Below are 10,546 nucleotides of genomic sequence, written 5' to 3' on the forward strand. Positions count from 1 at the left end.
AACTGATCACAGGAGGAGAAACTCAGTCTTCCTCATTCTGAAATTCCTTAAAAATGTCTTTAGTGTTAGTTAAGACAGAACATTTTTGCAGAATAAATTTCCATGTGTGAGAAAAGTGGATCAGAGCAGTCAGTGCTCTAGAGAAGATGCCCAGATAGCTTTACTGGCCAAGAGGAAATTTTCATTTCCTTCTGTTCTTACAACCAAAAGTTTCTTCTCCAAAAAGCAGGCCCAGGATTAGAGTTCTTGACTTTCAGCACCCATCTTACCCTATAGCCAGACGAGCTCAGCCAGCCATTTAGAATGCATGCAGGGTGTAATAATGCCTAAGCCCCACACATCAGAGTTGTAATCAGAGGAGTAGACATTACTTGTTTCAGTTTCATCCAAGTTCCTACAGGTAAGGTATGTGTGTTGATTCTAGTTCTCTTTCCCACTTCCCTCTGCCTTCTATACCCAGCCACAGGTCAGAGCCATTTAAGATTGAGAGAGGTGAAGTTCGTTCTGTTTGGTTCTCGAATCCACTACTTAGTTCCAAGACAAAATTGCGTTTCTCCCAACCACTAAATTATTGAGTCTGTGGGTCTGTCAGAATTTACCGTCAAACTGCAATTCATCTAAAAGTACACCTACTTCAAAAAGATTAGAAATAGTTTATCTTTTTCCACAGTAAATGGAAAGTAAAGGTTAAAATATAAGACAGAATATCTAACAGGAATAAATTATTGAGTCCATGGGTCTACTGGAATTTGCCAACAAAACACAGTTCTTTATCTAAAAGTATACCCACCTCCAAAAGTTAGAAACAGCTTATTTATTTTCATAGTAAATGGAAACTTAAGGCTTAAATATAAGACAGAAGATATAAAAAGAATATACATAGATGTTTCCAGACACCTGGAGTAATGTAAGTATAATTGTTCACTTAGTCATTCATGAACATTTTAATTGAGTGACCACTATACACCAGGCACAATGTTAGGTATTGTGTATGTAGCAAAACAGACATGGTTCCTTCCTTCTTGGCTTTGAAACTACTTGCACCGGGAAGAGTTACCAGACCTGGAGCATGATCAGCATTGTGATAGCCTCAAAGGTTCTGAGAGTGGATTTGATCACATATGGGGTGTTGGGGTGGTGACGGGGAGACAGAGGGGAAGAGGACAGAGAGAGGGAAGGAGAAAGAGACCTTGACAAAGGCGAAAAAGAGGGCTAGGACTGACGCATGAGACTACTCTAATCTTTCGAGTTTGAGCAAATAGCCAGAAATGAAGCCTAATAAAGTACGAGACAAGTAAAAAGAAAACAAAGCAAATGTGGCTTTGCAGAATCCAATTAAGGAGCATGGTTTCAAGGAAAGAGTGGTCCGTGATAGCAAATGCTGCTAAGAGATAAAATAAAATGGAGGGCTTGTCTTAGATATTTAAAGAAAAGAGGTTTAATGGAGAGGAAGGGCTGGGACCTGGTGTAACTGGAACCAAGTGGCAGGGGAGGCACGGGGGAGCCTGGAACCCTCGTGCTCTTCTCCCACCACCGAGCTCTCTTCCACTCTTCATTCAGGTCAGGGCTTAGATATTGCTACTTGTGGGGAGCCTCCCAAGCCACAAGTCTTGGCTAGGTGTCCCCCTGTATGCTTCTGTAAGCACTGTTTACTTCCCTTCATTGCAATTATATTTTTTCTTGATTGTAAATAGCAGCAACCATCTCTGATAAGCTGAAGCAGAAAAGACAATTTTTTGGAAGGCCGTTTGGGACTTTGCAGAATTTTAATGTAAGAAGTAGGCTTAGAAAACAGGCCAAATCCAAAGAAGATCAAGCAATAGAGATACAGACCAGGTTACATCTCCAGGTGTGCTGGTGAGTTAACTAGGCGATCTCACCCAGCTCACAGCTGGCCCCATCACCACTATTCCCAGATGCTGGGTGCCGCTGCCATCATATCACCAAGAGAATGAGTTCCAAACTGTCCCTTTCTTCTTCGGTTTATTAAGATGTGGCAAAAAAAAAAAAAAGTACATATAAAAGAGGGGATTTGGCCAGGCGCAGTGGCTCACACCTGTAATCCCAACACTTTGGGAGGCCAAGGCATGCTGATTGCTTGAGCTTAGGAGTTTGAGACCAGCCTGGGCAACATGGTGAAACCCTGTCTCTACTAAAAAGACAAAAATTACCTGCATGATGGAGGGCCCCTGTAGTCCCAGCTACTCGGGAGGCTGAGGCAGGAGAATTGCTTGAACCCAGGAGGCGGAGGTTGCAGTGAGCTGAGATCGTGCCATTGCACTCCAGCCTGGGCCACAGAGTGAGACTCTGTCTCAAAAAAAAAAAAAAAAAATTAGCTGGGCCTGGTGGCACATGTCTGTAATCCCAGCTATTCGACGGGATGAGGCAGGAGAATTGCTTGAACACAGGAGGCGGAGGTTGCAGTGAGCTGAGATCGAGCCACTGCACTCCAGCCTGGGTAACAGAGTGAGACCCTGTCTCAAAAAATAAAATAAAAATAAATAATGAGGTGATTTAACATTTAGGTACAGTTTAAAGCATAGTGAGCACTTCTGTAGCTACTGCTAAGCTATTCTTTTGAAGCTCTTTAGTATTCTTCTCATTATTTTCCCCTCATTGCCCTCATCTCATGGGTAACTAAGTTTTCTGGATTTGCCCTATTTTGTGTGTGTGTGTGTGTGTGTGTGTGTGACAAAGTCTCATTCTTGTCACCCAGGCTGGAGTGCAATGGTGTGATCACGGCTCACAGCAGCCTCGACCTCCTCTTGGGCTCAAGCAATCCTCCCACCTCAGCCTTCCAAGTAGCTGGGACCACAGGCACCTGCCACCATGCGGGGCTAATGTTTTTGTTTTTGTTTTTCCAGCAGTGATGGGGGTCTCCCTATGTTGCCCAGCTTGGTCTTGAACTCCTGGGCTCAAGTGATCCTGCCACCTCAACCTCCCAAAGTGCTGAGATCACAGTCATGAGCCACTGTGACCAATCCCTGGATTTGCTTTTCTTTATAGTTTTATCACAGATTTGTGTCCCTAGCATTGCTACTTTTGCCTGTTTTTGTACTTCATATAAATAAAATCACACTGTATGCATTCCTCTGTAACATGCTTTCTGCTCACTATGTATTTTCAATGTTGGTGTGAAATAGCTATTGTTTGTTCACGTCCACTGCTTTATTGTATTAATATACCAGAACTACTTTATCCTGTCTACTGTTAATGAAGTAAGGAGTTTTTTTTTCCCCCAGTCAACAATGCTGCTAATTATATACACACACCTCCTGGTGTACATATTAAATAATTCATTGAGGTCTATAGTGAAAGTAGAATTTCTTTTCTTTTTTTTTTGAGACAGAGTCTCGCTCTGTTGCCAGGCTGGAGGGCAATGGTGCGATCTTGGCTCACTGCAACCTCCGCCTCCTGGGTTCAGGGGATTCTCCTGCCTCAGCCTCTCAAGTAGCTGGGACTACAGGCGTGTGCCACCATGCTCAGCTAATTTTTGTATTTTTAGTAGAGATGGGGTTTTACCATGTTGGCCAGAATGGTCTCGATCTCTTGACCTCGTGATCCACCCACCTTGGCCTCCCAAAGTGGTGGGATTACAGGCATGAGCCACTGCATCCGGCCGAAAGTAGAATTTCTAAGTAATAAGGAATGTGAATATTTAACTTTACTAGGTGACAGCAAATTATTTTCCAAAATGGCTGTAATAATTATATTCCCACCAGCACTGATGACTTTTTTCACTTTCCCACATCTCCATCAACGTCGGGTAGTATCCAACTTTATTATCTTTGTCAAGCTAGTGGGTGCAACAGAGTAGCTCAGTGTGGTCTTAAGTTAGGTTTCCCTGATTACTTCCAAGTTTGAGTGTTTTCCTATGTTTATAAGCCAAACACATTTGCACTTTTATGAGATAACTGTTCATGTCTTTTACCCATTTCTCTATTGAGCTGTATATGTCTCTCCATATACTTGGACCTCCTTAAAGTTCTTCAGTAAAAACTAGTAATTCTGCACCAGGGACCTGCACCTTTTTCTTACATTTATTCCTGGGTGCTTTATATTATTTTATACTATTAAAACACTTTCTACTGTTGAACAGAAATGCACTTTTCTTTTTATATTGGTATTACATCTAGAAATCTTGTTAAACTCATGGAATCTGATATTTTACCTGTAGATTCCATTTATCTGTAGATTATTTTGATTTTTCCATGTTGAAATTATATCATCTGTAAATGACTGTTTCATTTATTCCTTTCCTAATTCTTGTACCTTTTTCTTGTTTCATTGTGCTGGCTAAGAATTTTAGCCAATACACTGTTGAACAGAAGTGGTGATTCTTCTATTCTGGGAGCATTCTTATCTAGGACTTATGTCTCTTTCTCCCTTTTTTTTTCCTTTAGGCATTTGGTACAGAATCAGAGTCCCAAATGGGCACATTTGCTTGGCCAAGCTTAAGTCACAGGCTTTTCTAACTGCCAAAGGAAAAAAAAAAAAGAAGAAGAAGAAGGAAAACATATGCCATAGTATGATATAGGGCTCTTTCTCGAACTTTTCTAGGAATTTCTCCAAAATTAGAAGGGCATTCAAATGCCTGAGAATGGAGAGCAACTTGTAATTGCCTGTATACTTGCCTTCACGCACAGTAAGAGCCTATGTAATCAACCTAATCTCCATGAATAACGTGCCTATGGGAGAATTTATTCTTCATTTCAAATTGGAACTCTAAAAATATATCTCCCTTTACTGTGTACATAATATCAGAACTGGAGATTCTCCCTGTTCCAAATTATTTATGGAAGTTCCTGTGGCCTACTGCGGAGTCTTTAAGAAGGGAAAACCTGGGGAATGAATGAGGATGAAGTACGGAGCATTCTAAAGAATGAGAATTTCTTGTCAGCATAAAACCTCTGAGGTGACTTTTCTGAGTGATATCCTCAGTTATTTCCTCCCTCTTCTTTCACAGGTTTATATTCTTATGTTTCCAATGTTATTATCTACAGCTGTATCCATGTTTTCTTCTGCCTAAGTTACTGCTAAATAGATCACAATCTCCCAGCTCCTCCTTTACTTTCATGTCTGTGAAGAAGTTCATGTTCTTTTATGGTTTTCTAGAGGATTACTGCTAGCAAGAATAAAAAGCAATTTAATAAAGAGCATTCTGCCACAAAATTGAGACACACGCACACACACACACAGAATTTAACATTTCTATGTAGACAGTCATGACAAAGTTTTTTAAAAATGACAAAAAATTACAACATTTATATGACAAAAGTTACTATCTGTAATATACATATAGTTCTTATAAACTGATAAAAGAGCTATCTGATTTTTTAATGGACCAAGGACATAAACAGTCAGAGAATAAACAATAAAAATAAGATGTTCAACTTCATCTTTTAGGTTTAGTTAGGAACTAAAACAAAAATTAAATATATTTTTTCGACCAAAAAATTGGCCAAGGGGAAAAAGATCTTCAGTACATGGTGATGCTAAAGAGAGAATACAGGCTCTCTGTGCACTGTTGGTAGACGCAAACATTGATGTTCCTTGAGTAGAGTCTGACAGTATGTTGCCAAACCCTTTAACCATGTAAACTCTTTTCTTATTTCATGAGTTTATTCTATTAAAAACAAAACAAAATAAGCTTTAAGAATGTAAGCAGTCTTTCTATATTCAATTATTAATAATCGATACTTCAACAAACCTAACATAGCATTGATCATAAGATGTATCATTATTCTACGTACTAGTATGGAAGAAAAAAGTGTCAAACTATAGCACAATCCTTTTTATCACTTAGAATTCTCCTAAAATATTCTAACTGACATGTAATAATTATACATATTTATGGGGTACAGAGTGATATTTTGATACACATATGCAATGTGTAATGATCAAATCATGGTAACTTGCATATTCATCACCTCAAACATTTATCATTTCTTTGTGTTGGGAACATTTAAAATCCTCTCTTCTAGCTATGTGAAAATATAAAATAAATTACTGCTAACTATAGTCAGTCACCCCACAGTGCTATAGAACACTGGAACTTATTCCTTCTATCTGGCTGTAATTTTGTAACCCTTAACCACATGTTCCCTATCCCCCTGCCCCCACCCTCTAGTAATCACAATTCTACTCTATATTCCTATGAGCTCAACTTTTTTAGCTCCCACATATGTGTGAGAACATGCCGTGTTTATCTTTCTGTGCCTAACTTATTTCACTTAACATAATGTCCTCTAGTCTCATTTGTGTTGCCAAGAATGATAGGATTTCATTCTTGTTTATGGGTGAATCGTATTTTGTTTTCTACATATATCACATTTGCTTTATCCATTCATCCATTGATGAACACTTACATTGATTCCATATCTTAGCTACAATAGTGCTGCAATAATCCTTTCATTTTGATAAATACCCAGTATTGGGAATACTCGATCATATGGTAGTTCTAATTTTAGTTTTCTGAGGAACCTCTATGTTGTTTTCCATAATGGCTGTACTAATTTACAATACCACCAACAGTAGATGAGTTTCCATTTCTCTGCATCCTCACAAGCATCTTTTGTCTTTTTGATAATAGCTATTCTAACGAGGGCAATATGATATCATACTGTGGTTTGATTTGCATTTCCCTAATGATTACTAATATTGGGCTTTTTTTTTTTTTTTTTTTTTTACAGACTTGGTGGCCATTTGTGTGTCTTCTTTTGAAAAATGTCTATTCAGGTTGTTTGCCCATTTTTTTTAATCAGATCTTTTTCTGCTGTTGAGTTTCTCATATATTCTGAATCTCTTGTCAGATGAATAGTTTGCAAATATCTTCTCCCATTCCGCAGGTTGTCTCTTCACTCTGTTAGTTGTTTCCTTTGCTATGTGGAAGCTTTTTAGTTTGATATAATCCCATTTGTATATTTTTGCATTTGTTGACTATGCTTTTGAAGTCTTACCCATAAAATCTTTGCCCAAATCGTTTCCTCTATGTTATCTTCTAGTAGTTTTACAGTTTTGAGTTTTACATTTGAGTCTTTAATCCATTTTGAGTTGATTTACGTATATGGTGAGAAATAGGAATCTAATTGCTTCTCAGCCTTTTGACTAAGATCAAGTGGCGAAATAGGAATCCAGTTTCATTCTTCTTCATATGAATATTCTGTTTTTCCAGCACCGTTCATTAAAGAGGATGTGCTTTCCCCAGTGTGTGTTCTTGGCACCTTTGTCAAAAATCAGTTGGCTGTGAATATCTGGATTTATTTCTGGGTTCTCTGTTTTGTTCCATTGGTCTATGTGTGTGTTTTTATACCAGTGCTATGCTGTTTTGGTTACTACAGCTTTGTAATATGTTTTGAATCAGGTAGCATGATGCCTCCAGTTTTGTTCTTTTTGGTCAGCATTGTTTTGGCTATTGTGAGTCTTTTGTGGTTCTATATAAATTTCAGAATTTTTTTCTATTTCTTCAAAGAATATCATTTGTATCTTGATAGAGATTGCATTAAATCTGTAGATTGTTCTGGGTAATATGGTCACCTTGACAATATTCATTCTTCCAATCTATAAACATGGGATGTCTTTCCATTTGTTTGTGTCTTCATCAATTTCTTTAATCAGTGTTTTATAGATTTTATTGTAAAGATCTTATGCCTCCTTGGTTAAATTTATTCCTAGGTATTTAAATATTTTTGGCAGCTATTGTAAAGGGGGTTGCTTTCTTGATTTCTTTTTCATCTAGTTTATTATTAGTGTACAAGAGTGCTATTGATTATTGTATATTTGTTTTGTATTCTGCAAATTTGTCGAATTCATTTATCTGTTCTGAAAGTTTTTTGTAAAGTATTTAGGTATTTTTATATATAAAATCATGTTATTTGCAAATAGTGATAATCTGACTTCTTTTTCAATTTGGATGCTATTGATTTGTTTCTCTGGCCTAATTGCTCTAGCTAGGATTTCTAGTACCATGTTGAATAAAAGTAGTGAAAATGGGCATCCTTGTCTTGTTCCAGTTCTTAGAGGAAAAGCTTTCAAGTTTTCCCCCATTCAATGTGATGTTAGCTGTGGGTTTGTAATTTATGGCCCTTATTGTGTTGAGGTATGTTTCTTCTATACCTAATTTGTTAAGAGTTTTTATCATGAAGGAATGTTGAATTTTATCAAATATTTTTTCTGCATCTATTGAAGTGATCACATGGATTTTGTTCTTCATTCTGTTAATGTGATGTATCACACAATGATTTGCATATGTTGAACCATCCTGGCATCACTGGGATAAATCCCACTTGATCATGATGTATAATCTTTTTGATGTGCTGTTGGATTTGGTTTGCTAGTATTAAATGGAGGATTTTTTGCACATGTGTTCATCAAGGATATTGGCCTGTAGTTTTCTTTTTTGTTGTGTCATTGTCTGGTTTTGGTAATGTGGCCTCATAGTGTGCATCCTGTTTGACTCAGCACTTCCCCCTTCTAGGAGTTTACTCTAGGAATATATTCTAATAGGTAGGTAATACAATAACCACAGCAATGTTTACTGAAGTCTTGTTTATAATAGTAAAAGCTGGAATCCAACAATGTAGATGGATTAAATAGTTTTCTAGAGTTACACAACAGAATAATAAGCAGCCATTTAAAAGGAAAAATTGTCTGTGACATAGAGTGAAAGGAAGCAGAATGTATAAGAGCATTTACATCATTTATATAAAACTTACCATATGTACAAATACATATACGTCTACATATACAGATATGGCTATCAAAACATTTAAATTTTATTAACAAGCAGGTGGCAGGCATTGTGCGGTTACTGTTTATAATGTTATGTATAATTTTATATAGCCTTACTACTGTTGTGATTTCCTTTTCCCCGTCACCTTGGTTCCTCAATTCTAATTGTCTTACTCCAATTTTTGTCTTCCCAGATATCTCTAGGTCACCATATTTAGCTTGACTTCTGTGCACTATGAAGTGAACTAGCAAATGCTTCAAAGAAAGAAAGTAGCAAATAACATCAGGCTCACTACTGTACATTCTCTGTCTCTCTAAGATCTTGTTCCTTCAAGTCCTGGCTGCCCTGGTTCTTTAGATGCCTTCAAACAGCTCCTCTTAATTTTTTAATCCAGATTTATAACTGCTTTCAACAGTAAGTTGTTCTGATACAAGCTGCTGTATCATAGCCAGAAGCAAAAGTCCAATTGTCTCATATTTAGGGGCATATTAATTATTGCGAAAATAGGAAATTATTTTGTAAGTAAAGAGATCATTTTTAATGTGAATAATTTTTAATATTACCTGTTTTGTGGGTATTTAAAATTTTTCCTTGAAGAAAGGTATACAATATTTTATAGAAGTTACTTAAAAGTATTAAATATAATCTTTTTTAAAATGCTGAAGATCATAATTTTATAAACCATATTCAAATTAAATACTTTTTCACTCATCTAAATTTAATTCAAAATTGAATGTAATCCAAAAATATGCTTATTTATTTTCTGATTACACTGCTGCATATTTGGGTATAATTTTATATTGCAAACAAGTTTCTTTACTACTGTATTCTGTGAATCAAGCATTAGAGTAAGTGAAAAGATTGATGATTTGAATATCAGGTAAAACAAGCATAACAGAGATTTGAGCTGGAAGTATAGATTTAGCATCACGAACCTAGGTGGTCAAGATCTGAAGCAATGGCAAATTCAGTAGATATTGTCAGATATGAAAATTTTGTGGGATTGGGATTCCTTCCCAAGCATTCACAAAGAGGGAACTACTTGGGTCCTCCACACTTCACAGAAGCCTTCTACACATCCTTAGTCAGCTCTCTTTCTTATTTTCGAATTTTGGGTCCTCCATCTATTCATTTCTCCTCTTACATTCAGCATATGTCTTCTTGTTTCATAAGAAAAACAGAAGTCACCAGGTGTAGCTCCCACAAATTCCTGTCTCTACATCAAAAACTAAACAATATAAAAAATCAGCTTTCTATCTTCACGCCCCACTCATATCTGTAAATTGGCCTTCATCCCCTAACTGGGCAATGACTCTGTCTATACTCTAGTTACCCTCTTTCCCATCTTCTTAGCGTACTTGTTTCCCCCATTAGGCTGGCATCCTCCTGCCTTTTTTCAACGCTGCTTTTATGTCTTTTTTTCTTTCACTGTAAAATATACTCCCCAACACTAAGCTGTTTAATCACAAATTTTCCTCTGGTCTGGTGTTTTTCAAATTTCATGCTTCTCCCCATGAGTGGGTTGTGAAATTAATGAGTCTGTTTCATAAAACTATATTAAGAAATGAATTAGTATGGAACCTACGATATCAGAATGCAACACGTATATTCCTAGCAGGAGCTGTCCACATTGCCACAAATCTTGCAGACAACTGAGTTGAGTGACAGCTGGAGAATGGGAGGTAATGAATATATGCATTGGCTGGGAACTGCCAGCCAGTTCCTCTTCTGCTCACTGGTGTCTCAGCTGATTTTTTGGAATTGATCATAATTGTATCAGGAGAGTTCATGTTTTATAGTTTCATTTTATGTCAA

General features: G+C 37.0%; 1 long non-coding RNA gene across 1 annotated transcript; it reads left to right on the forward strand.

Annotated features, from left to right (window-relative positions):
• The first annotated feature begins 334 nt into the window (after positions 1 to 334).
• LOC134739757 (uncharacterized) lies at positions 335 to 4,925 on the forward strand. The gene is made up of 2 exons (XR_010126794.1): positions 335 to 400; positions 4,404 to 4,925. It is a non-coding gene; the product is annotated as an uncharacterized LOC134739757 (long non-coding RNA).
• Positions 4,926 to 10,546: the final 5,621 nt, after the last annotated feature.

This window comes from Pongo pygmaeus, chromosome 5 (assembly GCF_028885625.2).
Source record: "Pongo pygmaeus isolate AG05252 chromosome 5, NHGRI_mPonPyg2-v2.0_pri, whole genome shotgun sequence".
Lineage (NCBI taxonomy): Eukaryota > Metazoa > Chordata > Mammalia > Primates > Hominidae > Pongo > Pongo pygmaeus.